This window comes from Lynx rufus, unplaced genomic scaffold, assembly GCF_022079265.1.
Source record: "Lynx rufus isolate CCGP_SWC_20201006 ecotype Redwood Valley unplaced genomic scaffold, mLynRuf1.p SCAF_1, whole genome shotgun sequence".
NCBI lineage: Eukaryota > Metazoa > Chordata > Mammalia > Carnivora > Felidae > Lynx > Lynx rufus.
This window is the reverse complement of record NW_025814823.1, coordinates 178843071-178870029: the sequence shown is the minus strand read 5'-3', so window position 1 is coordinate 178870029 and position 26959 is coordinate 178843071. Positions and strand designations below refer to the sequence as shown.

The 26959-nt window shown below is 47.4% G+C and overlaps 1 protein-coding gene across 3 annotated transcripts in view; it reads left to right on the top strand.

Annotated features, from left to right (window-relative positions):
• Positions 1-26959, top strand: part of KCNIP1 (potassium voltage-gated channel interacting protein 1) — a 344358-nt gene that overhangs the window by 34399 nt on the left and 283000 nt on the right. The gene's annotated exons all lie outside the window — the stretch shown is intronic.

The following is a 26959-nucleotide window of genomic DNA, read 5'->3' as shown; positions in this document are numbered from 1 at the left end:
TAACTGAGGTTCAGAGAGGTTAAATAGAGTGCCCAAGGCAAATTGCTTTGCATCTTTGTCTCAGTTTGTCCATTTCTAGAATGGAGATAATTATACCTAAACCTTCGGTGCCTCTTGAAAAATAAGAGACCACCTAAGCTTTCTGACCGGCAGATTGTGTTTTCCAAAGATGGCCACACCAATATGCATCCCATCTCACGTGCTCTTCCTACAATGTGACATCAACGCTCCTCCATCAAGAGGGGCATCTGTGTCCTTCAACACTGGCAGAGCTCTGTAACCACCTTGCCAATAGAATGTGGTAGAAGTGACACTGTGTGATTTCCAAAGCTAAGTCATAAACAGCGATACAGCTTTCACTGAGCACCCTCTCCCGGGACACCTCCCTTGGAGCCAGCCACTGTATCATGGGGAAGCCAAGAGGTCACATGGAGGTGTTCCAGCCGACAGCCCCAGTTCGCTTCTCAGCCAGCAACCAGCATCCCCCACCGACATGAGTGAAGGAGCCTGCCGATGACGCCAGCCCCAGCCTTCAAGTCCCCCAGCTGCGGCCACAGACATCATGGAGCAGAGACCAGCCACCCACTCTGTGCACTCTCTGAATTCCCCATCCACAAAACCCACGAGCAAATTAAATGGTTGTTTTATGCCACTATATTTTGAGGGAATTTGTTATGCAGTCCCAGTAACTAGAATATATTGTAAGTGATTTAAAAGGGAAACTTACTGTTGCTAGTGATTGTGGTAGAACTGAACCAGTGGGGATGAAAAAGCCTGAAATGACTATATGGAGTGGTAGAGGGGAGCTTTAGAAACGCCCTCTATATTCTTATATCAGGTTGCTCACCGGTGCACAAATGGAATAGAAGTATAGAGTTATAAGTGGGATTTTCATTTATTGAGCAGTTACTATGGGCCAGGGCATGAGCCACATCCAAATGCAAATACATACACATATACAGATGCATGTATACATATGTGTAGACACACATTGCGTACATGCATGTACATATTTGCACACACATATACATGTGTACACACTTTCACATACATATACACATATATGCACACATATACATATACATGCATGCACATGTTTACAGATGTATATGCATATGCACGTGTACAAATGTACATGTGCATGTGCACACAATATGCATATGCACACACATACACACATACACATACACACATGTCCATAAACCTATACATACACACACATGCATATACATACACATGTACATGCATATACATACACAAATATATATACATTCCTCTCAGCAGTCCTCACAAAAGGCCTCGTTTCTATGCTTTGCCCAAGGTCACTCCCCTGTCACATGATGTGATGGAGCCTGACGTGAACCTGTGCTTGCTGACCCCACAGCTCATGCCTGCTCCTCCATGACTTCCTTAGGCACGGTTTTCAAGAGGACCAATGTTCCTTTACAACGTCTGCCTCAGCTGCTTTACAAGCCCCCCTCTTCAGTCTATAGCCCTTTCTGGATTGTGCATCCATTTATTTATTTAAACCCTTTTGAATCAATATCTATTCTCCGCCACCACTTGGGATAATAAGTCCCATAAATCAAATTGGCAACCATGTCCTGAGCCCGTGCTGAGCCCGTGCCGCTGGCAGTGGGAATGAGTGGCCCTCAGTCCTCGCTGAGCCATTCGCTCACACACTTGAGGACCTACCGTGCGGAGACTCTGAATATGTCACTCTACTGTGGTGGGTCCCCGTGGGGAAGGGAAGATGGATTTTTAAAACTGCAAAAAGGCACAATGGAAAAATAAAATGACATATTTTCGGGGAGAGAGTAATAAAAGACAGAGGAAATCACGGTGAATGATTTTTCACTGGAGTTGAGAAGACAATGGATAAAAACAGGACAATTAAATGTCCATATTTGAATTAAATGGCAAGACTGGACCTGAGGAGGAGCAGGACAGGGCTACTCCCTCTGAGCGAAGGGAAGCCTCCCACCTTTCTCGTTTCACTCTTTCAGCCGCACTTTTCCTTCCCCTCATGTTTCTTACTTAGTGACAAGGTATTTTAGCCTGCTATATTGTTAACATAATTGTAAGCAGCTTGAAATCCTCTTTGAAACAAGGAAGAGCATAAATAAATAAAAAGCACTGCTATCCATCTGCGCAGTAAGGTCGTTTCCTCATGCTTTCTCCTTACTGCAAAATCAACCAAGCTCACCGTGGAAAAGCTGTAGGATAGAGAAGTGCAGGAGGAGGATAGAGCACAATGATGACCCCACCACCTGGAGAGAATTTGTTGGTCAGGGTGCATGTGTGTCCTTCCAGACACTCCTAAAAGGATTCAGGCATTCTCTGCCTCCAGAGGGCACATTCCTGGGTCCCCACCTGCTAGTGAGCTCTTCCCCTTCCCTGGAATTCAGTCCTGGGGTCCTCCCCTCACTTCTGTTCCCTTAGCCACTCTCCTCGACTCCTGGGCCAGGTCGGGGCTGTGGTTTAACATGCTCAGAGCACATGTATGCAGCTCCTTCCCTCCCTGTCCTTGTGATGCTCTGTTTCTTCTTGTGCCTATTCCCCATTCACTGGTCTTCCCGCTGGAGTGTATAAGCTCCCTGAGATCTGGGGCCAGAGCTGTTCTTACCACTGTCGCATCGCTAGATAAACAGAGAATCGGGGTTTTGCTGCTGTTTGCGGTTTCGTCAGAAGAAAATCTTTTGCTTTTTCAAAAAACGTTCACCATCTTAACCAGTTTAAGTGTACAATTTGGAAGTGCTAACGATCTTGACATTGTTGTGCCCCAGGTCTCCAGAACTTGGTCGTCTTGCAAAACTGAAACTCTATAACCCATTACACAACGACTCCCCATTTCTCCCTCCTCTTTGGCAACCACTATCTACTTTGTGTTCCTCTGAGTCTAACTACTTTAGATTCCTCGTATAAATAGAATTGTACCAAAGTTGCCCCTTTGTGTCAGGCTATTTCATTTCATATAATGTACTCAAGGTTCATCTGTGTTGTAGCGTTTGACCAGAAAAGAAACTCTTGCTCCTTAATGTAACAGAATATTGTACTTGTTTTCCCATTCCAGAAAACATTTTTTAAAAGCTTGTACAGTACACATTTTATATGGGTGAGCGTAGTATATTCCATGGACGCCATGTTGTTGGATATTGAGGAATGGTGCTTGTTGGCTTGTTAGTTTAGTGGAGCTCAGGTCACACTCTGCTGGTAGATGGACCTGCTCCACCCACCCCTACCCTCACTTGCACCCGTCATTGTTCTGGAACTGACAGGTCTGGGAGAGTTTGGATCTATTAGAACACAATATGGGGACCAGAACCTGGGGATAAAGATGAGAGAGCCATAGAAGTGGAAGACGGCAGCGGGTTTCAATTTCCTAGCCCAGGCCAGACCTGATTTGAGTACTGGGGGTGGTGGGGAGAGACAAAGTAGGGGAAGTAGATGCAGGCTGATGGAGCTCTTTTCCTACCATAGTCCATGGGACTCAGACTCTGGGGTGATGAGAACCAAGGGCTCCCAGTGATGCTGTGGTCCTGGGCAGTAGCCCCCTCCTAAGTGCGTGTTCGTGGCAAGTCAACGGCATGTGATCAGGAGTGAACAAGAAGTCCCCACCCTGGGCATGTTTGACTCTGGCAAGATTCAGGGCCCCAAATGCATTAACTATTCTTAGTGGTGCCTGTCAGAATGGGGTCCAAGGACTGAACGATATTCCCTCTCCCATCCCCTTCCGACTCCCTGCATGGTGGGGGCTTCGAAGCTACAAAGAGAATATTCCCACCCTTTTGCTGAGTCATAGAACGTCCCTCCAAGGGCCCATAGAGATCATGTAGGTCAACAGCTTCCTGTGTGTAAGGCTTTCTATTCACAAATTAACAGAGGGAAGTGGTAGAGAATCTGAGAAGCACAGAAAAGAAGAAATCAAGTCCAACATCCCAAGGAAACAACTGTCAAAGTATTGATGTTTAGATTATATTCTAAAGACAAATGCAAATGCTTTTTAAAAATAAATTTAGGAATGTTCTGTATGATTTTAAGTATGTCCTTCTTATTTTAAATAGAAACACATTCCCATTAAGGTGATATTATTTTGCAACATAATGCTTCATGTCTCTGATAGTTCATTTTACTGATGTGCCGTAACATGTGTACTTTCCAATTAGGAGACATTTAGACTATTTTCAAGGTTTTGTTATTATTAGCTCTCCTCCAGTGACAACCTTCGAACATCAGTCTTTGTTCACCTCTCCGATTCTTTTCTTCCAATAGATTTCTAAAAGCAGGGATCACAGTCAAAGATTATGAGCCTTTTAAAGGCTTTAACCCCTTCTCTTTTCCTGGAATCATAGGATTCACTTTGCCCAGAAGTATAGGATCCAATAACATGTGAACTTCCCTTCTGCCGGTGAGCTGTCTGAGCTCAGAGAGGTGAAGTGACTTACCCAAAGCCACACAGCTTTGATGGTGCAGGGATTGGGATTCAGACATTTCTCTACAGCCTCCAGAACGTAGTCTGGAGCCCATGTCCACTGACTCCCAGGCAGTGTTCTTACCATACTCCTTCTGAAGATTATTTCTCTACCCATAACTAGGGTTCTCAATTCCTAAGCACTAACATGTGACAGGCACTCTGCTAAGTACTTGGAACACAGCATCTCATTTGATCCTGTGATCTATGAAATAAGTACTATGATTGCCCTCATTTTATAGATGGGCGCACTAAAGCCGAGCAGGTGCTGGCCTGCTGGCCACTCCCCCGACTTTCTTTTCGCTACTCCACAGCCTCCTTCAGGGGGCCCCCGGGAAGTCTCTCCCTATGGCCTCTCCTCCGCCTGGGGAGGAGCCAGGCATAGCCTTCTTGAAGTTCCAGGCCACGCCTCAGCCAGTGACTCAGTCTGAGCCAGGACCCTGGGAGGAAGCCACCGCTTGCTCTTGAGGCTGGCTCTTGGTCTGCCAGCCCAGGACGCTGGCCACAGCAGCTGCTTCCTTTAAAATTTAAAAAAAAATTTTTTTTTAAAACATTTATTTATTTTTGAGAGACAGAGCCGAGCAGGGGAGGGGTGGAGAGAGAGGGAGACACAGAATCGGAAGCAGGCTCCAGGCTCTGAGCTGTCAGCACAGAGCCCGACACGGGGTTCGAACCCATGAACCATGAGATCATCACCTGAGCTGAAGTCGGACGCTCAACCAACTGAGCCACCCAGGTGCCCCATCTGCAGGCATTTGAAAAGAGACGCTGCAGAAAAGGGCTTTTTAATTTCCCTTGTGGCACGTTAATAAATATGTATGTTTGTCATCCACAAACAATAAGATTGCTCACACAAAGCTCAAGGGGTTGACCAGATAGATTTGAACTGCGCCTGCTCTCAGGGGACACTATCTCCCAGAAGACCCTGTCTCCAAGGAGCAAACTGTAATGGCCTCTGGGGCTACTTTTTTACAATTCACAAGTTACTGAGTGCCTTCTTGCTAGGCTCTGTACATACCTCATTATGTTAGTTTCCTAGTGTTGCTGTAACAAATTGCTACATACTGGGCTGCTTCAAGCAATAGAAATGTATTGTCTCATAGTTCTGGAGGCCACAAATCTGAAATCAAGAGGCTGCCTACACAGCTCTAGGGGAGGGTCCTTCCTTGTCTCTCACAGCTTTTGGAGGTCCCAGGCATTCCTTGGCTTGTGGCCGTGTCACTCCAATCTCTGCAACTATCTTCACTGGACCTTCTCCTCTTCTGTCTTACAAAGACAGTCGTCGTTGGTTTTTGAGCACACCCAGGTAATCCAGGATGATCTCAAAATCCTTAATTACGTCTGCAAAGACCTTTTTCTTCTAATAAGACCACATTCACATGGTCCAAGGATTTGGACACGGACAAATCTTTTTTCCAGGGCTGGCAGGAGGGGGGGTGGGTGTTGGGGCACCATTGAAGCCACTACGCCCATCGTCTTTAATCTTCGTAACAACCCTGAGAGGCAGGAGAATTATCAAGGATGGATTAACTGCTGTGACAATCCCAAGATTTTATTGGCTTTTCCCAACAACAGTGCATTTCCATTTACGGGGAGTCCAGAATATATGCTTCTGGTTGGGCGGCTCCCCTCTAGGTGGTTGTTCGTGGAATCAGGCTCCTTCATCTTATAGCTCCACTGTTTTGTGGCCTTGAGGTGACCCCAGAATTATCTAGCCAATAGACTGGAAGGAGGGAATGGGTGCAGAGAGAAAATGAGGGTGATTGGTACTTAACCACCTCAGCCTACAAGTGACATGCACCGCTTATCTTCACCTTCCATTTGTGAGGACTAGTCACATGGTGTCACCCAGGTGCAAGGGAGCCTGGGAAATGTAGTCCTGGATAAAATGCCACTTCTTAGTATGACTATCACATTATTGGAGCTGGGTGGGACATCAAAATTTCCTGGTCAGCTGGCTGTGATTGTCATAGTATCATTCATTCATGTACTTCTCATTCATATAATTCACTCTTTCACCCAGAAGAGGAATTTGGGGCTTAAGTGATTTGGGGCGCCTGGGTGGCTCAGTTGGTTAGTGTTCGGCTTCGGCTCAGGTCACAATCTCGCTGTCTGTGACTTCCCACTCTGTGTCGGGCTCTGTGCTGACAGCTCAGAGCCTGGAGCCTGCTTCGGATTCTGTGTCTCCCTCTCTTTCTGCTCCTCCCCCAGTCACATTCTGTTTTTCCCTCTCTCTCAAAAATAAATAAACATTAAAAAAATTTAAAAAATAATAAAAAGAAGGGTTAAGTGATTTGACTAAAGTCACAGAGCATTTAAATCAAAATTCAATCAATGTTTATTAAGGGTCATCTGAATTAGGTGCCCCTCCCTCAGGTAGGCCCGCTCTATCTTTGAACTTTGCACACTGTGTTATCTGTGTGTGTACCAAGAATAACATTGATCAGATTGCTCTACATGGGCTTCCCTTTGGTTCCCCACTCCAAGCAGTCAGTTCTTTGTCCTTGACTGTCAGATTCTCCTTCCCTCCTCCTTCCGGTCCCTCTGGAGAATGGGGGGAGAGAGCTGGCTTTAGAGAGGCAGAAGGCAGAGAGGTAACATAGAGCTGAGAGCTGGAAAGGGAGGGGGTGGCTGAAAGAGAGAAAACCCACGTGGGCCAAGTGTCCTAGAAAATCTTCTCTGGTTTGACATGTGAGGGGTTTTGGAACAGCTTCAGTTAGGAAAAATTCAGGAACAAAGGAAAAATAGGAACAGTGTAACTGTGAACTATAAGTATTACCTACTTTCATGCATTTAAAGGAAAGCAGTGATTTTCTTTGTAATTTGTTTAAATTCCCTTTGTTTGCGGGACTGCTCTTCTAGACTGCAGCTCCGTTTGGAGAGAATGGGCTCCGGGCAGCATGACTGGAGGGCCCCAGCAGTTTGCACAGCCCATTTACTCCAGTCAGCCCCCTTCACTCTCAAAACCAACCCAGCTTCAACAGTAAATTATGTGTAAACTATGAGTAAATTACTCAAACAGTAAATTTGGTGTTTGAGTGTGTAGGTCCCCCCACAATTCATCTCTAAATGTCCAGGCCTGGGGCACCTGGGTGGCTCAGTCGGTTGAGCGTCCGACTTCGGCTCGGGTCATGATCTCGTGGTCTGTGGGTTCGAGCCCCGCGTCGGGCTCTGTGCTGACAGCTCAGAGCCTGGAGCCTGCTTCGGATTCTGTGTCTCCCTCTCTCTCTGCCCCTTCCTTGCTCACACTCTTTCTGTCTCTCTCAAAATTAAATAAACATTAAAAAAAATTTTTTTTAATGTCCAGGCCTAGCTCAGGCCCTGAAGCACAGTCTGTGCCAAGGGTGGAATGCAGGAGCCAGGAAGGGCCGAGCTGCGATTTGAGTCCAGGCTTTTACACGCCAAATTTCAGGCTCCTCCTCCTATGTCAGCTTTGGTTCTGGAGCTCTCTAAACACAGTGGAACAATTAAAAAGTAACAAGGGTGTGGGACTGCCTGCCCTGTGTGGACTGTGAATGCCATAGGGGTTGGGGGGTGGCGGGAGCTACAGAAGGCGGCTGAAAACACCAGTAAACAGTTCCCAAGCTTCCTGCTTCAGAGCCTGTGGGAAAGAGGCCAAGTGTCCCAGGGATAGCCCTCCAGAGCCCTTCGTCCTGGCCCTGCCTGGAGGGCAGAGCTCAAGTCTCCCCCTGTATCCATTGTAGGCAGACTGATGAGGTCCCAACTCAAAAAGCAACCGTGTCAGAGGGATTTGAATTAGAACTCTACAGAGAAGAAAATTTGGCTCCCATTTTCGCTTTTTAAAATGTGCATTTATTTTTCTTTGCAAATAGCTTAAACACAGTCTTAACATTTTGAAACAAATGATCTTTTCAACGTTTATTTATTTTTGGGACAGAGAGAGACAGAGCATGAACGGGGGAGGGGCAGAGAGAGAGGGAGACACAGAATCGGAAACAGGCTCCAGGCTCTGAGCCATCAGCCCAGAGCCCGACGCGGGGCTCGAACTCACGGACCGTGAGATCGTGACCTGGCTGAAGTCGGACGCTTAACCGACTGCGCCACCCAGGCGCCCCGAAACAAATGATCTTTTAAAAATGATCTGTAATCCCACCACCATTTAATAAACCTAGTCCTTGCATTTTGGAATCTTGTCCTCCAGGATTTTATTCCACCCCCCCCCCCCCTTGTAAGTAGTTTTTCTGTACCTGGTGATACTCATAGGCTTGTGTGTCAGTTATCCACTCCTGTGTAACAAACTACCCCCAAATTGAGCAACAGAGGCTCATAATTCTGCTGTGTGGTCCTTCTGGTCTGATCTGAGCTTGGCTGACCTCAGGTGGGCCCACCCATGTACTCACTTGGCTCTGGAAGGCCTCACTCATGTCCCACGGGTGGCTGGCTATCAGCTGGAGTGACCAGGTGACTCAGGTGACAAGGGGTTTCCTAGCGGACTAGATGAGCCTGCTCTTATGGTGCTGGTTCCAAGAGCAGAAAGAGAATTGGAAGCTGCAAATCCTCTCAAGGTCCAGGCTTGGCCCTTGTGCCATATCACACCACATCCTATTAGTCCCAGCTGGTCCCAAGGCTGGCCCAGATTCGAGAGGGGAAGGAAAGATGGCCTCCTGATAGGGAAATCTACAAAACACTGTGGCCATTTTTGCAATCTACCACTGCAAGGTTTTTATTCTTCTGCCTTTTCATTTATTATTGTATTATCATCATTTTCTCTTGCTAATACAAAGTCTTCATGACATTATTTTTACTGCCTGCATAAGGGTGAGAAGGTAGATAGACTACGGTTTACTGAACTGTCTCCCAACTGTTGGACATAAGGATTACTTCCAGTTATAAATAAGGCTGCACAGAACATCTTTATGCAGGTAGGTATTTCGGTCATTTTGATTGTTGCCTTGGAATAGGCTCCCAGATAGAGTCAAAAAGGATAAATTGTTTTAATGTCCTTGATACATGCTGTCCAGCTGCATTGCAAATATGTGCTTTTTCTCCAACCCCAAGAAGAAGAGAGATTCTCAACACCAGCCTGTATGGAAGTCTCCCTGTGGGCCACCTGGCTTCCCTGGGATCCTCTTGCTTGCCGGTACACCAGGTCAGGAAACTGGAATAAAGCCCAGGCTGGGCAGACCCTTCCTTGGGCCACGTTAGCATCTGGGGTCCATGCCTACGGGTCAGCTTTGTGGTGGACAGCAACTGACTGAGGTCTCTGCAATCTCCTATCTCCTGTCTGTCAAAGCGTAGATAATATAACTCCTGGACCAGTGATTCTAACCACCTGTACCACCTGCATCCGAGCTGGGGAGCAGGTGGGACCCCAGACGAGCTCTGGTGTCAGGCTGGGTGCGGCAACCCCTCCCATGGCTGTGTATAGAGCCCCTGCTCAGCCATGATTCCAGGTGATCCTCCTGGAAACCCACGAGACTGGCAACACTGAGGTTGGTCCCACCTCCGGATGGAGACTCAGGGCTCATCCATATTTCCCCTGGGCTCAACCTCCCAGTGGGGACACCTTCTTCCACTTCCTCAAAACTTATTTGCTTCTTCTGCTATTTCCTCAGTTCCTGTGATTTTAAAACACCAGTTGATCAGATAAATGCTTGTGTTTGTAGTTACTATGCTTTCCTCTAAGATAACAGACTTGCAGCTGTGTGGAAACCCTCTGAAACACATGGCATAATCTGGGGGGAATAGTGGAGAGCATGATTAGTGAGTTGGTGGAAGAGATATCTGGGGTGTTTTCATGGGAAATCACAGATACATGGGTCTAGATGTTGAAAGAGCTCTCTGGAGCTTGAAGGGACTGGCCCTAGGAGGGGTAGGTTGGAGAGGGGCTGTGTGTACTGTGTGTGAGCTCACAGAGTTAGAGTTCACACACCCCAGTTCCAATCTCCACTCCACCCGTTACTGGTCCTGGGAATATGGCCAAGTTTTTTCACCTCTCTGTGCCACAGTTTTCCCATCTGTAAAATAGATGTAATCATCCATAGGAGTGAGTGCGAGGATCTGGGCAATAAACGGCAGGTAGTAATAATTGCACCTCTTGAGTTTTTAAAAAGTGACTCGGACACAAAGAGGAAAGTGGCTTGTCCAAAGCAGCCTTGCCTGGGACTTGTTCAGCGGGACCAGAACCAGCAAGGTGGCCTCCTATCCAAAGAAGCCTCCTCTGTCTCCTCCACAGTATCTTTCCCTATTTCCTGTTCCTAAGCCCCAGCTTGGGAAAGACAGAGGGTTCATTCATCCACTCTCCCCTTTAGGCTCCTTCCTCCTTTTGAAGACTGGGCAACCCTGTAGCCAGAAGCATCCTGACACAGAAATGACCCACCTCCCTGCCTAGAGCTTGATAACACCAGACCTTCTGCACTGATGAGACCCAAAGCCAGAAAGGAGGGAAAGCCATGTGCCTAAGTCGGTGCCATGATTCTCTAAAGAAAGTGACAGCAGAAGGTCTCAGGGCTGGAGACCCCAAGTAAAACCTCCAAGTGCTGCGGGGCCATTAGCTCACTCACCTGAGCCCAGCACAGTTTTAAATAATTCGTTAGCTTTCCAAGACAAAACAGCCCTTGGTGCTCTCCTTTTGCTCAGGAGATATCTGGCCTAAGAAAGAATCAGTTGATGGAATTCTCTGAGAAATATGGAGCCTGGAGATTAATCTGAGGGGCTGAAGCTGGGGGGCAGCCTGGGGTCTCAGGACATGTCTGACAGTCAGTCAATGTGAATGGGAGGAACATTTATAAATCTAAAAAAGGTCAGGACTTTATTTTTTTTTTAATTTTTTTTTTCAACGTTTATTTATTTTTTTGGGACAGAGAGAGACAGAGCATGAACGGGGGAGGGGCAGAGAGAGAGGGAGACACAGAATCGGAAACAGGCTCCAGGCTCTGAGCCATCAGCCCAGAGCCCGACGCGGGGCTCGAACTCACGGACCGTGAGATCGTGACCTGGCTGAAGTCGGACGCTTAACCGACTGCGCCACCCAGGCGCCCCAAAGGTCAGGACTTTAGAAAGAAAGAGAAAGGAGAATGCTTGCATTGACCGATACCTCTATTTTCCTTTTACTAATGAGTGTAACCAAAAACTTATTTAAAAAAAAAAAAATGCCACATTAGAAGTTTGGACAGGTACCATCTCCTTTGAACAGGTGGGAAAGAGAGGTCCAGTGCATTGATAAGGCCTGCAGCTAACATGTGACAGAGCCAGACCTGAATCTGCGCTGTCCAAATCTGGGGCCAGGGCTCTTCCATAATAATACTTCGCTCCATGCCGGGCACTTTGCATACACTTTCCTATACAACCTTCACAACAACTCTGCAGTAGGTACTGTCGTTATCCCCATTATACAGATGACAGAGCTGAGGTTTAGCTCTGCAGACAAACTTGCACTAGGCTAGACAAGATTGTAGCAGGGATTCCGCCTTAGTGTGTTTAAGTCCCTTGGTCTTAACCCCCACACCAGATCTCCACGGTCTGCAAGGTGAGATCCGTATGTCCTCCCATGGTCATCAAGACCCTGCATGACCCGGGCATTTTCAATGTCCCATTTCTCTACCCCAACATCTTGGCTACCCTAACTATTATTAATTTTGTTCAGCAACCCCCTATCCATCAGGCCTTGGCTTAAAAGCTACTTTCTCCAGGAAGCACTCCCTGACCACTTCCCAGGTAGGAAGAGTACCCGCTAAGCTCTCATAGCACGCACATTTCCCCTGCCATAGCAATGCCTGGCTGGTGCCGAAACTGCTGGTTTCAAGGTCTCCATAAGAGACCGTGAGGTCCCAAGGGCAGGAGCCATGGCTGCTTGTTCTCTGTATTTAGCGTTTGGCTGAGTGGTGGTGGGGAAACATGTCCCAAGAACATCTTCCTCCTCTTCCCTGCAGTCCCCCTTCGTAATTGGGTGCCAGGCAGGACACAGTCCTGAGGGAAGGAGGCAGCCCCTCCTTGTATGTGCTCCAGCACCCAGCCGGCTCCAGCCTCTCTTTTTTCCCTTCTTGCCCAGATCTCAAGACATATTTCCAGGCTGCCTCCCTGATGTCTCCCCGGCCACCCAGCTCTGAGACAGCTCTCTCCTGCATCCCGTGGTGGCCAAAGACTTTTCTGAGGAGCATCAGTCCTGAATAAGATGAGTTCCTTGGCCCAAAGTCCTGGGAAAACCCTGCCTAATAACACGTTTCTTTGATTGCCACATATGAACGCTTTGGAAATCAGCACGTGTCTTACACTTGATATACAGCCTATGCGAACATGTTTATTTCCTAGGAAAGTAGTTGTTGCATAAATGATGCACCTTAGAATTGATGGCACCTTTGTGATTAAGGAAATGCAGCGTGGGGAGCCTCCTGCAGATTAGGAGAGTAAAAGTCCTAAGACATCCTGAGGTAGGGAAACAAAACTGGCAATGCTTAGCCCACTGCTTCACAAATGAAATCTGACCCCTGAATCTTTTTTAGAAGATGTATTAACGCTTTAGGGAAATACATGCCTACAAAATGCACTTGGAAAGCACTCCCCGTGAGTGAGCCCAGTGACCCCCACCGGTGGCATCTTGTCTAGGTTGGCAGCCCTTCAAAGGTGTGAGTTCTGTTGAACCACAACTTGTTCAGCTGTGTGACCTAAGGCAAGTTGCTTAATCATTCTGAGCCTCCATTTTCCCGCCTGTAAACTGGGAGAATTACAGCTCCTAGCTTCTGAGGTAGATGAAGGAAGATCATATGAGTAGAGCACGTAGAACAATTCCTGAGAAAGCAAATGCCAGCTGCTCTCATTTTGTCCTTACTGTCATTTCAAAATCCGGCCAATAGTCAATGGTGCACAGGATTAACTGGAGGAGAACACTGGATGATGGAAGGAGATTATGACTGTTGGCTGGAGCAGAAGAGTCCTTGGCCTGTCGGGGCCTTCACGAAACAGGCCAGGCCCACCAGAGGGAGAGGCGCTACTTGGGCGTGAGCGCATTTGTTATTCCTCGAATCATCTCCTGGGCTTGGCCAGGAGATCTGCTGGTCCATAATCTGCTCGGCCAAGTGCTGAGTGAGTGAGTTCTTTGTGATGTAACTCAATAGGAGCGAGGATGTGAGCGGAATTATCCTGCATCCTGAACTTGGAGGGTTGAGAACACCCTGTCAGAACCACATTTGTCCCTAGCTGCTCCCCCTGGACCCTGAAATGTGTGTGCCAGACCAGGAGGAAATGGTCCAGGCCAGTGTTTCGGTTTATTTTTGGTCATTCTTATGAGGGCAAATATTTAAAATTGTATTTTAAATATTCTCTGGCTTCTTGAAGAATGTTTTCTTGGCTGTTGCCATAGCCCTGATCAAAAGTCTCAGTGGAAAAGAAAAATAAGCACAGAAAAAGAGAAACAGAATGAAGATTCAGCCTGTGGGTCTCTGCGTGAGTGTTTTGCATAAAAAGGAAGGTGATGGGGAGGGTTCTGAAGACATTTTACCCCCGGAGCGTCTGGGCTCCTAAAGGCCATGAGCCTCTCCTCACTGATGGCACCAACTCCCCTGGGCCCACACAAGCAGGAACTCTGTTTATTTCTCCAGCTGAGGGGCTGGGAGGGGCAGGAGAGGGGGCTGATGTGGCAGGGGAGGTTTGGGGGCGTGAGATACCCTCACAGCTGAAGAGATGAGGAGCAGAGCGGGGAGACTCTGTTTTAGGCACCCAACAAGGACAACTCGGTTCCTCTTCAGACTGAGCGTGGCTGGTTACTAATGCACCCAAAGTCACGCAGGCGGTGAGAGGTGGGTCTGGGACAGAAACCCTGCTCTGTCTGATGCTCAACACCGTGCTTCCCCTTCTCTACCATGTCATCTCCTGAAATCAAAATCTCAAACTTGACAGTGTCATTCTGTACTCCGCCTTATCTGAGCGTGGGTTCCTAACCTACACAAATCCATCCAGAGACTTGCCTAGGACCTGCCTTCAGGATCTTCAGACCCTAAAGTTTTGCCCTCGGGGCTAAATCCTTGGGTCTCGACATGCTCATGAACCCTCATGACCCATTGATCTTAGCAAACCAACAAGCCTGAGCTACTTCTCCGTCCCCAGCTCTGCTCTCAGCTCCGGTAACTCAGACACAGAAGAGCCCCCCCGACCCAGTGAGCCAGCTCAGCAAGGGCTGGGGTATACAGGACTTTTGCATACAGACTCCAGAACCAGTCTGGGTTCAGATCCTACTTCTGCCACCAGGGCTACCATGGGAGGTTGGATAGTTTATACCTTGTGCAAGGGCTTCTGTCCAAGATGGCAAGGAGGGCCGGTACCCGGTGCTCCTATCGCCAAGCTGTGGAGGCTGGGCCACCACCAAGAGAACAGGACGTCCTACACCATTTCTAGAAAGGATCCATGTGAGCTAGCCATAGCTCCCTGCTGTTTAGAGCTAGGTTGTTTGGTTGAGTTTATACCTTCATTGTGCCTCAATGTCTTCACCCCAAAATGGAAAAAAAATATTTCTCCAATGTGTGAGGGTTTGAGGGATGAACACCCAGAAAGCATTTAGAGCAGAGCCTAAAGCACAGTAAGTGCTCAAAGCATGTAATAAGTATCTATATTAGCCATAGTACCTGACCAGCATTTTTAAAGGACAATTTTGCTGATGGCCAAATTTGAATTCACAGTATTATGCAATTTTACATCTTTTTCGTTCTAAGCCCCAGGGTCACTGCCAGAAACCCAGAAAAGCCCTCAGAGGATCCCTGAGCCCACCAGCCACCTCATCAGCCTGCCTCACGCGGTTCCCCTGAGTCCTTCAACACAGGGCATTGCGACACAACGCAGGCACACCGTGTGTCCTTCCTGCACCCTGAAATGGAAAAGGAAAGCTGGCATATTTTTTTTAGCTCATCTTCCATTTTGGACCAATTAAAAGAAAAGGATTTTAATAGGCCCTGTGGAAAGGGAACTAAAGTTGTTCCCCAGGCTGAGCACTGAGCCCAGAGGTCAGGGCAGGATTAATAAGGATGCTATAAATGCAAACAGTGGCCCATATCTCTATGGGCAAAGTGCTCTGGTTTGGGAGGAAGGGAGAAAATTAAATTATAATGGGAAAATATACATGATTCAAATCAAGATAAAAAAGGAAGAACTCAGTGGAGTCTAGATGAATCTGAGTGAATCTGTCAGAAAGATACTGAGGTTGGCTCAGCACAGCTGCCCATGGAAGCCTGGCAGGGTCATGAAATAGGAGAACGCGCCCAAGGAGAGGCGAGTTCAATCCCGTTAGGCCTTAGCTCTGTTCCCAATGCCCTATCAGTGGGCTTTTAGCTCTGTTTTCCTGGGATGACAGGTAAATGTGTCTGGTCGCTCACCCAACAAGCATTGGTTAAGCATCTTCCCTGTCCCAGACCCCAACAGGCACCAGCCATTCAGAGGGGAGCTAAGCCGGCTCTGGACGGTCCTAAAGGAGCACACAGACACCTGACATGGCCAGGAAGAAGATGATGCTAATTTACTGTGGCTTTCCGCGCATGGTGCTGGAGCCCGTGGCCACCTTTGCTTACTATTTCTCACAGCATGGCCCTCTATCCCTGCCAGGAGGCAAATGTGATTATGATGCCTATTCCACAGACGAGGAAGCTGAGAGTCTAAGAGCTGAAGGAACTGGCACACGGCCATTATGTGGCAGAGCCAAGGTTAGAACTCTGGGGGCTTGTGGGGCACCTGGGTGGCTCAGTCGGTTAAGCGTCTGACTTCAGCTCAGCTCATGATCTCACAGTTCGTGGGTTTAAGCCCCACGTTGGACTCTGTACTGACAGCCCAGAGCCTGGAGCCTGCTTCAGATTCTGTCTCCCTCTCTCTCTGCCCCTCCCCCAGTTGCAGTCTGCCTCTCTCAAAATAAATAAATAAATAAATAAACATTAAAAAAGAAAAAAGAAAGAACTCAGGGGTTTGTGAGTTTGAAGACCAAGTTCTCATCCACCTTGCAGACAACTGTTGTAATAGAGGACAACAGAGGAGTGTGTGTGTGTGTGCGCGTGTGTGTGGGGGGGGGGTGGGGCATAGGTGAGCTTCAACCTAAGATAATCCTTCCTGGAAGACTTCCTGGAGGAGGCAATGTTCAGTCAAGTCCTAAAGAGAAGGTCTTAAGTGACAGGCTAAGGAATTTGGATTTTATCAAGTGTTTTTTGAGGAGAAATGAAGCATAACCAGATCCTCAACAAACCAATATTTGGTAAGAAAGCACAATGTGCCAGATAATCTATTGGCACAGAGACCATTACAAAGATGTAAAATAAGCTGTAGTCCCTGTCCTCTCCTAGCTCCGGTCTAGTTGGAGCAATGAAACACACAACTACCAAAAAATAATTAGTGTTGGGGCACCTGGGTGGCTCAGTCGGTTAAGCATCTGACTCAGGCTCAGGACGTGATCTCACAGTTCATGAGTTCGAGCCCCACATCAGACTCTATGCTGACAGCTCAGAGCCTGGAGCCTGCTTCAGATTCTGTGTCTCCCTCTCTCTCTCTCTGCCCCTCCCCCACTTGCACTCTGTCTCTGTCTCTCTCTCTCAAAAATAAACATTAAAAAAATAAAAATATTAGTGACTGTGGATAAACTCATGCCAAGTGCCAAATGGAAGACAGGTGCTGTGGGAAGTGGGAGGAGGGAGGAGGGAGCTGACTGGGCTCCCAGGTGGTCAAGGAGATTCCTAGGGTAGGTGGAATCCCAGTAGGGTTGGAAGATTTCAGAGAGAAATGGGAAAGGCACTAGAGCTGGGCCCTAATCATACCCATTTAGGGGTCCCCATGCTTAGCAGAGAGCCTGCCTCTAGCAGGGGATGATATGTGCTTGCGGAGTGAATAAATGTTGGATCCAATGAAAATAGAGGACACATGGCTGAGAGGCAAGGTGTGGAGTATGGGGGTGGCTGGCCACTGAGCCTCTAACAGCCCACCAAGTGCAGTTCAGTTGACTGTGACCCCACCAACCAGACTGACATTCTTCAGTTTTCAGCTTTCCATTTTTTCCAGGACCAAACACATCCTGGGAAACACCTGCTGGAGCAGTGAGTAGACGGTGTAAGGGAGCAGCCGGAGGAAACGTGGGAGAAATCTGCTAGGAGCAGACGGAGGAAGCCTTGAGTTCCAGGCCAAAAAGCTTAGCCTTTTCCTCCGGGCAAGTGGTGGCCATTGGGATCTCTGAACATTCAAATAGCAGGAGGTAAACAGTTTGGGGGAAGATTAATGTGGGTCTCTAAGAAAAATGTACCGAGCATGGGGCGGGGGGGGGGGGGGATGCAGGAGGAAAGAAGAAAAATGTCTTTGGAGAAAGCTTCCAGAAGTGGCTCCTACCGTTGAAAATGTGCAAACTCTTTGATCTAGAAATTTGATTTCTGGACATTTGCCCAAGGAGATCACTGGACACACACAGAAAAGAACAATCTCTGGAGATCCTTGCAGTGTAGTCTAAGACAGAGAGCACTGGGACACAGCTGCCTCTGGGGGTACAGCAGCCCGGCTCCCCGTTTTTCCCCTCCTGCCCCTCACCTCAGGGTCTGTGCACCAGCTGTTCCCTCTGCCTGGAGTGCTTTTCCTCTGCCCAGTTATATGACTCACTCCTTCCCAGCTCTGCTTAAATGCCCCCTTCTCCGCGACACCTTCCCTGACCACCCTATGAAATTTCCTTCCTCCCCCCGGTTAACCAAACCCCTGCCACCCCATGCCCCCCGTTTTACTTTTATCACCTGGTACCACCTGACATACTCCACAGTCTACCTGTCTTGTGTACCTGTCTCCACTGTCCCCTAACCACATGCGCACTGGCACATGAACCGCACACAGGCATGGATCGTTGTCCGTTCCGCACGCTGTCGGATCCCCAGGGCTAGGGCAGCACCTGGCACACAGGGAGCCCCCAGTGAAGATTTGTCGAACGAGTGCGTGAATGAATGAATGAATGAATGACGGGTAGGTGGATCTCTAAGTGTGTGGCTCACGCGCGACCTCAGCTTGAGCACTAGGGAACAGGCCAGGGGGGTGCCTTGCTGCTGCAGGCCCTCAGGGTCTCGGCAGATGGATGCTGGCCTGAGCTCCTCGGTGCCCTACCGACAGGTGTCCAAAGTGCAGTGGACACTCTCAAATTAATTACGCCTGGCCTTGGCCCTCGGTGGGCTCATTTCCTATCATAATGAAACCCCTCTCAGCATAGCCGCACTCGATTAAAAGGTCACAGCACTTACACGGCAGCTGTGTTGTACCGGGAAGGACTCCGGGCCGTGAGTCAGAAGACATGGACTCACATCCCAAGTATCTACCCATTTCTCTCTCTTGGGAAAGACCCTTCGCTTCTCTGAGCCTCAGTTTCCTTGTCTGTGAGATGGGAATAGTAACAGTAGCTATGTCACAGGGTGTTGTGAAGATCAAACCATTTTTGTAGTTGATTTTTATCAATTGAAAAGCATCACAAAGATAACCCAACATTATGTGATTCTCGAATGAACAAGGGCAGGTGTTCCCATGCTTCATTTATGAATGAAGGCATATTTGGCACCAGGGAAAAGGAAGGGAAGGTGGTGCACGGGCACAGAAGGAGGGGGACACCTTCTGAGTTCTTCCCAGCCCAGAATCCTAACGCAAGTGCCGCGTGGCGGTACTTGGAGCTCATTTTCCTTGTCCGCCGGGTCTGAGTGCAAGCAGAGATCTGAACTGTTCCAGAATTTCCTGGGGGAGTAAAACCTATTCCATGTTTGGTTTGCATTTATTTTGTTCTGTGCTTGTGCCTGGGAAATGGTGAGGAAAGAGGCAGAGGGAGGAGATTTGGCTCAGGTCCTGCACTCCATTAAAGGGAGTAATTTCTCTGGAGCTCAAGGACGGTGACAATTTGTGATTGGCAAGGGATGGGGAAGGGGCAGAGGACTGGTCTGTGCAAGAGAGTTTCCAGCCCTACTTGATGGCTTTAGGCTGCCAGAACAGAACTGTCCCATGCAGGAGCCAGGAGCTGGCCCTGAATCTGGGAAGGGGGTGACTCCATATCATCCCGTGTCTACGGACAGTGTTCAACTCATAACTCACGTCTGATCTGCCCTCAGCCCGGGGACTCCCAGTTCTGCCTTGCCCAGCGCTTTGGACGTGACGTGTATATAAAAATATAAAAATGATCTCCTGACGTGTATATAAAAATATAAAAATGATCTCTGTTTCATCATGGACTCTGCTCCCCCGTTCACTGGTCCCGCCTGCCCCTGGGACCAGCCGTCACGGCGAGGAGGAGCAAAAGCCATCAACTAACTCAGAACCCATCATCTTTCTTTCCTGTAGAGAAATCAACAAACCCCAGCCATTTATGCATGCTGAATGTTTCCCTAATCTTGTCTAACTGTATCTGTGACCATTCCTGAGCTAAGGTTAAAAAACAAAACAAAACAAAACAAAACAAAACAAAACAAAACAGCTGCACAAGTTGAGTATGGGGAAGAAATGACATAATGCAAAAAAACAGTCAGCATAGAAGGCAAAAATGTTCCATCCTTGTGGTAATTTAGATTTACCAGCACTGAGTGCCTGGCATGCTACGTTAAGAAGAGCTGGGTCCATAGCTCTGTATATCCCGTCAAGAGTGCTGCCATCAGTTAGCAAGGTCTGCCCCAGGCAAAGGAGGGGGAACTGATGTGTAAATGTCATATATAATAATCCCTTCTTATATCTAGCCAAATCTATTTTGAGACATGCAATCAACCTAATGACAACTTTTCTGGAAAAGGTCTATATTAAATATTAAACGATTAAATGTCGATGTTGATTATCGTATGGAGCCAGGTTTCAAACTTATAAAATGTGTGTGTGTGTGTGTGTGTGTGTGTGTGTGTGTGTAAGAAGGAAATCATTATTTGCTATCCTTTCTCTATCAAAACCTGCTTGAGCTCTTCAACCAAAAATCTGAAGAGTATTCTTTAGAGTATAACTGAATGTTTAAAATCTACTCAGGCTTTCCCACTCTGGCTGCTTCCTGTTTCTGTGTGTAGCAAGAAAAGAGACAGGTAGAAGCAAGGCGGAGTTTCTTCGATGTACTTGGTAAGGTTTCTAATGTCTGACACATAGTAGGTACTTGGCAAATATTCATGGAATGAATTTTGAAGGATGAGCTCAGTTTCTGTGTATTTTTTGGTGATTCATGAATATTGTCACGTAAGCTGAATTTGAATGTAATATGCCATCTCCTGTCAAATTGTTCTCCCTGTGAGCAAACATTATGGTTGTTAATTGGGATAAGCCAGGTGGACATTGGTTGTTTTTCTCAGTGAGGGGATGAGCTGGATGGAAGAAAGAGGGAGGGATTTTCCTGCCAATTATTCTCACTTCTGTATTTGCTTGTTTGCTGTCTGTCTGTCCCTCGTATTTCCCCTCATATGTTCCCCATCCTTGGACCCCTAACCCAAAGCTCTGGCTCCCCAACCTCAGTTCTACTAGCATTTGGTATAGGATAATTCTTTGCCACAGAGGACTGTCCTGTGCATTTGTGTGACATTTGGGAGTATCGCTCACCTCTACTCTCTAGATACCCATAGCAACCCACTACTCCAAGTCGTGACAACCAAAAATGTCCCCAGACTTTGCCGAATGACCCCCAGGGAGCAAAATTCCCAGACTGAGGACTACTGCTATGGTGCTGCGCCCCAGCCACCACCTTCCCCGGGAACATGGCTGGTTTCTTCCTTCTGAGAGATTTCAGCATTAAGGCACCTCCTGAGAGAGCCTTGTGACCACTAGGTTCAAACCAGTCTCAGAACTCACCATCCTGTCATGGTGCTTTATTTCCCTGCAGAGCACCTGTCTCTCTCTGATAATTTGTTGTGTGTTGTCTGCCTCTCTATGCTGGAATGTGAGTTCCATGAGGGGCCTTTCTATCTTGATTATCTTTCTATCCTAGGTCCTAGAAGTGCCCAACACCTAGTAGCTTCGCAATAAATGTGGTTGAATGGATGAAGGCAAGGAGGAAGTGTTCAGGGAAGGCTCTCTTTGGAGGTGATATCTCCAGGATATGAAGGATATGTCCTTCAAGCCAGCCATGGGAAGTTTGAGGAAGAGCATTCCAGGAAGAGGATACAGCCATTGCAAAGCCCGTAGGCAGGGATGGGCTTGGCATGTGAAGGTTGCTGTCAGGGGGCGAGGGGGAGATAGGAGGAGCAGGGCCAAGAGCCAAAAAGTAGCCTGACTGGGAAGCCTGGAAGGCCAAGCTGAGGAGTGCAGACCCTATTCTAAGAGTGACAGAAAGCCCTTTGGAGACCCCCTAGATGCCTACAAATTCTGCTCCTGGCCTCTGGTCTCTTTCTTCTCTCTCCCTGGTCTCCAGCCTCACCATAGGCAGGTGGGGAGGATTTCTAAATCTGGTCTGAACTCTTGAGTCTAAAGCAAGAGCTGATGCGGCCCCCGAGCCACATCTCGGGGTGGGAGAGGGTCCTTGCATCCAGGAGGCAAAGCTGCTCAGGCATTTCCTCTCTCAGCAAAAGCTAGCCACTTTTCACACTGGCATGGACCTGCCCTTACGCTACACAGGAAACCACAAATCCAAGCCCTGGCAAGGAAGGCCTGGACTCTCTGCTCGCAGCTCCTCACAGAAATCAGCTTAAAGAAGTGATACGTAGGAAAGAGTATCAAAGAGACTCATTATGTGCAGTGAAACCATCTGGGAGCCCTTGGGTCAGGTTAACCCCACCCTATCAGAGCCGCTTTCCTCATTCTGGGCTGCAGTGCTATGGCTGGGCTGGTATTGAAGGTCTTGAAGAATAAAGCTGAGTTTTTGCATTTGATATGAAGAACTTTATAGTCTATTCAGTATCTCCGGCATAAGAAGACTTTGGGTAATGATAACAGCTACTTTGTTTTGTTTTTGGTTTTGTTTTTGTTTTAATTTTTTTAATGTTTATTTATTTTTGAGAGAGAGAGAGAGAGAGCGAGAGCAGGGGAGGGGTAGAGAGAAAGAGAGATAGCACACTTTGTATTGAATATTTACCATGTTCTAGGCTCTATTCTAAGCATATCATGTATAATAGTTCACTGAATCCTCACAGCAAACCTGTAAAGACCATGCTATCACTATCCCCATTTTACAGATTAGGAAACTGAGGCCCAGAGAGGTGAATTAATTTCCCTAGATTCACTAGGATTCTAAATCAGGTTTGGTCAAGAAGTCCACACTCTAACCCTTACATTATATTCTCTTTTTTAAACCAATGCCAGAATATGTCACATTATCTTTTAAAATGAATAAGCCATTTGCTTCAGCAATTCCACCCTAGGAACTGAGCCTAAGGAGGTATAAGCATTCAGTGGCAGAGATGCATTATTATTTAAAATGTAGAACACAACCGGCATCTCCATGAAGAGGGGTTATTTAAATAAGTTGTGGTTCCTGCGTATAAAAAGAGCTGTTCAGAATGACATTATCCATATGTACCAACATGGAAAGACATCTACACTACATTTTTAATAGAAAAGTCCAAGAAATTGCATTTTTATAAACAGCGATTTGGTTTGAACAGTGGGATTGCTAATGATTTTTAATTTCTTCTTTTGGCTGGCCTACAGTCTCTAGTTTTCCTACAACGAACATGTACTACCTTTGTAATAAGCAAGAAACCCAATAAAATTTATTGGATAAAAGAATAAACAGCTGGAAATCATTCTCTCCTGAGGAATTAGCATCTTGTCTGACGACAAGGGCTACAGTTGCTTTGCTGGAACCTTCCATCTATCTCTCAGGATCTGCTCTCAGCCAACGGGGAGACGATGCAGGTGATCAGGGGAGGAGAGGGAGCATGAGGCCAGGATGTGCATTCACTGGGCTCCCTCTCTGTGAGGTCACGTGGAGAGATGGCCACTTTCTTTTTTTTTTTTTTTTTTTTTTTTTTTTTTTTAATTTTTTTTTTTTAACGTTTATTTATTTTTGAGACAGAGAGAGACAGAGCATGAATGGGGGAGGGGCAGAGAGAGAGGGAGACACAGAATCAGAAGCAGGCTCCAGGCTCTGAGCCATCAGCCCACAGCCTGACGCGGGGCTCGAACTCATGGACCGTGAGATCGTGACCTGAGCCGAAGTCGGACGCTTAACCGACTGAGCCACCCAGGCGCCCCGAGATGGCCACTTTCAAGGTGTCTGAGTCTATACACCCTCCTGTTTGCTGGGTTCTGGTGACCTTCCCGTCCAGGAAAGGAGAGAGAGAAAGCGAGGTTCCCCAGCTCTCCCAGTGCTGTCTCTGTACTCCACTGACAACTTTGCCACTGGTCCTTTTTTAAAAAAAACTCTCCTCACATCACCAGAATTGAGTACGGCATCTGTTTCCGGTTCAGACTCTGACCGATACACTTATCCTATCTGCTTTTTCTTCTTCTCCTCGGTCCTAATCCCTAAAATAAAATGACTCTCCCGTTGACTTGTCCAAGTTGACTTTCTCTCCGGACATCTGGTCTTGCCCACAAGACATCTTCATTTGGACAACCGGGAAACTCATAACACCCATGCCCATAACAGGACTTTGACTTTGATTCCCAAACCGAATTCTCTCTTCTTTTCCCTTTTACCCCCCCCCCACCCACTCCAAACCTCGAATCATCGTTATCTGCACCTCTTTAATTTGTCATATCCTTTCAGTGCCCAAAGCCTGTGAAGTCTACCTCAGCAATGTCTTTTTCAAACAGCCCCATTCACGCCATTTCTCCAGTTCCCTCCCTCATCCAGGTCTCCTGGTGGGCTCCCCTTGCCTCCAGTCTCTCCACACCTCCTCTCTTGAGTCTGTGTTATGTGTGACTTCTGGCAAAGGGTCCTTGAAACACAGTTCTGGTCCTCCCTACTCCACTCAAAAACCCAAGGCCAACTCAGCCAAACCTACGCACCTCAATTTATCTCTTCCATAAAGACCTTCAAACACACGGAAACACTGGGTCTTTACATCCCCAAGGCTTTGCCCATGCTGGGTCTTCTGCTGGATCACCATTCCTCCACCTTCCCAAGTGTCCTCAGAAGCTATTCAACAAAGCTTATGCACACAATCCCAACCCTGGTTTTCTTTCCCATGAGTAACCCATCCCAAAGTCCTAATTTAGTTGCACTTCTTTCTAGGAAGTGGTTATTTTCCACTTGGTATTTGGGTGAGTGTCTTGGTTAAGATGGTTGGTGAGGCTGGTGACACTTATTATTTGTCTCTGTATCCCATGGGCTCAGCCAAAGGTCTTGGTCTAAGTAGGTGCAAAGTCTCTGTGGTTACTGAACGAATGGACCTTCTTGCTCTACAATGTAAAGCCATCGTCTGAGTGAGGAAGGAGGGAGCTTACCCAAGAGGGGACTACAGAGTCAGCCTCTGGTGCCGACCTCTGCAAACCACAGCCAGTCTCTAGGAGGGTGCAGAGACCTGAGGAGGGGCTGAGGGTGCCACAGCAGATGAGGTGCTATGGGCTGTGACTTCATCAGACATGGGGACAGTGACCAGAGAGGTGGAGGAACTCAGTCCATTGGAGAAAACAAGTAAATGGCCAAAATCCCCTCCCTGCCCAATGCCATCCACTTGCATGACCACCCCTCAACTTAGGTGCTTAGATGCAACTTAGATGCAACATTGGAAGAAAGGAAACAGAGCTCTGGATTTGAATGTAATTCTGAAATAACTGAATTTACCTGAAAATGCCAAGGCTGAGTTTTGTCCTTCAAGCAGAAACAGGGCTCCAAGTTAGAATTGCACGGAGTTACAGAAGTCAGCATCTTTCATATCTGAGTTGTGGGATCTATTGTATATAAAGCCGTGTGCTTATAATGTGCCTGGTGCTCAATATTCGTAATCTCACTTAACGAGGGAGGCCATGCAATTTATTGTTTTAACTGAGACGATTCTGGGACTGAAGGGGGTGCTGTTACTATCGCGTTGGGATGCAGGCTTGAGAGGACCACAGCTCATGGCTATCCTACAGCTAAGCCTTTCAACATACATATGACGAAGTAACACTTGTTGCCCATTTACAGATGGAGGAAACAATGCCTAAAATGATTGAGCCATGAGTCCAGAACAGACGAGGAGCCACAACCCAAGCCCAGCTGATCGTTTGCCAAACCCCACAGGCTTCCATTTTGCACAGGACCTTATGCTGGCTCTGCCCAGTTGTCCTATCGCCACCTTCCCCACCCGCTCTCTTCTCTCTTCTCTGCCAACGAAGATATAATGAGGCCATATATGTAATTTTACATTTTCTAGTAGCCACATTAAAAAGCAAGTGAAAACAGGTGAAATCAGTTTTAATATTGTGTTTTCTTTAACTCCATATATCGATGCAATCAATAGAAAACAATTATTCATAAAACGTTGTACATTACCCCTCCCCCGCCCCCCCCACATATTGCATAGCTCAACTCAGACCAGCTACCTTTCAAGGGCTCAATAGACACATGTGGTGGGGGTCCGTGGGTGCAGCCCAGTGTGACAGGCCCTGTGAGATCCGGCCGCAGGCACACTGCCATCTAGTGGGTGTGCTCCTCTCCTGGAAAACCATCTCCAACGAAAAACTGCATCCAGAACAACCCACCTCAAGAGTAGCTCCCCCAAAAGAATTTGAAGGGGGAGTGTCATTTCTGAGTTGGCCCCCAGGGCAGATAGGCAGCCACGGAGCAAATTCAAATCAACATGCTATCAGGGACCCTCAGCCATGGTTCATTTCTGTTTCCCAGTCACATAAGGATTTCGCAGAAAATGATACTGTTTTTCAGGATGTGTTTAAAACCATCCTTCAAAAAGGCAGACTTCCTTTTTTTCACTTTCACACCTAATTTCACTGTATGATTGTATAAAGGCCTTCTCCCTAGAAATGACATAGCTCTCTTTTAATCCACGGTAAAAACCTGGTTTCCCCCAAGTTGTCTCTTTCTCTCTCAAATGGGGTGTGGTTGCTCAAGGATTCCAGTTAATCAAGGTTTTTTCCAACATGAATAATTGACTAAGAACCTATGAGGAGAGCTGATGTGATTCTCGCCTTCTGAAGTACCCCACAGTGGAGGGGAAGCCTTAACCGTGACTTTGTGTGAAGAAAATCATGTAACTGCATCACTCAAGAGAGGAGTACTTGGCACCAAGATGGCTTGGCAGGCAGATTAAGAAGCAGGTGGGACGTTCACTGACTGGGCATTGACAGGGTCATCAGCACCTTGCTATCCTTGGGACAGTGCTGGGTTCCGTACAGACACAGACATGACATTCACCTTTAAGGAGACTATTAATCTTCCCAGGGGAGCCATACCAAAACAAAAAGCAAACAAACATCATAGAAAAACAGTAACAAGAAAAGACAGCATCAGGTTAGTATGCAAGGACTTAAACTGTCCTTCAATCGCAGCACGGGGCAGGCTGTAAACTGGACGTAAAGCAAGCATTTGAGCATTTGAAGAGAATGAGAAGGGAACTTGGTTCTGGTCTCAGCCCTGACACTCCCTGGCCTTGTGGCCATGTCTCAGCCACACAACCTCTCTGATCCTCAGTTTTATCATCTCATACTAAGCCACAG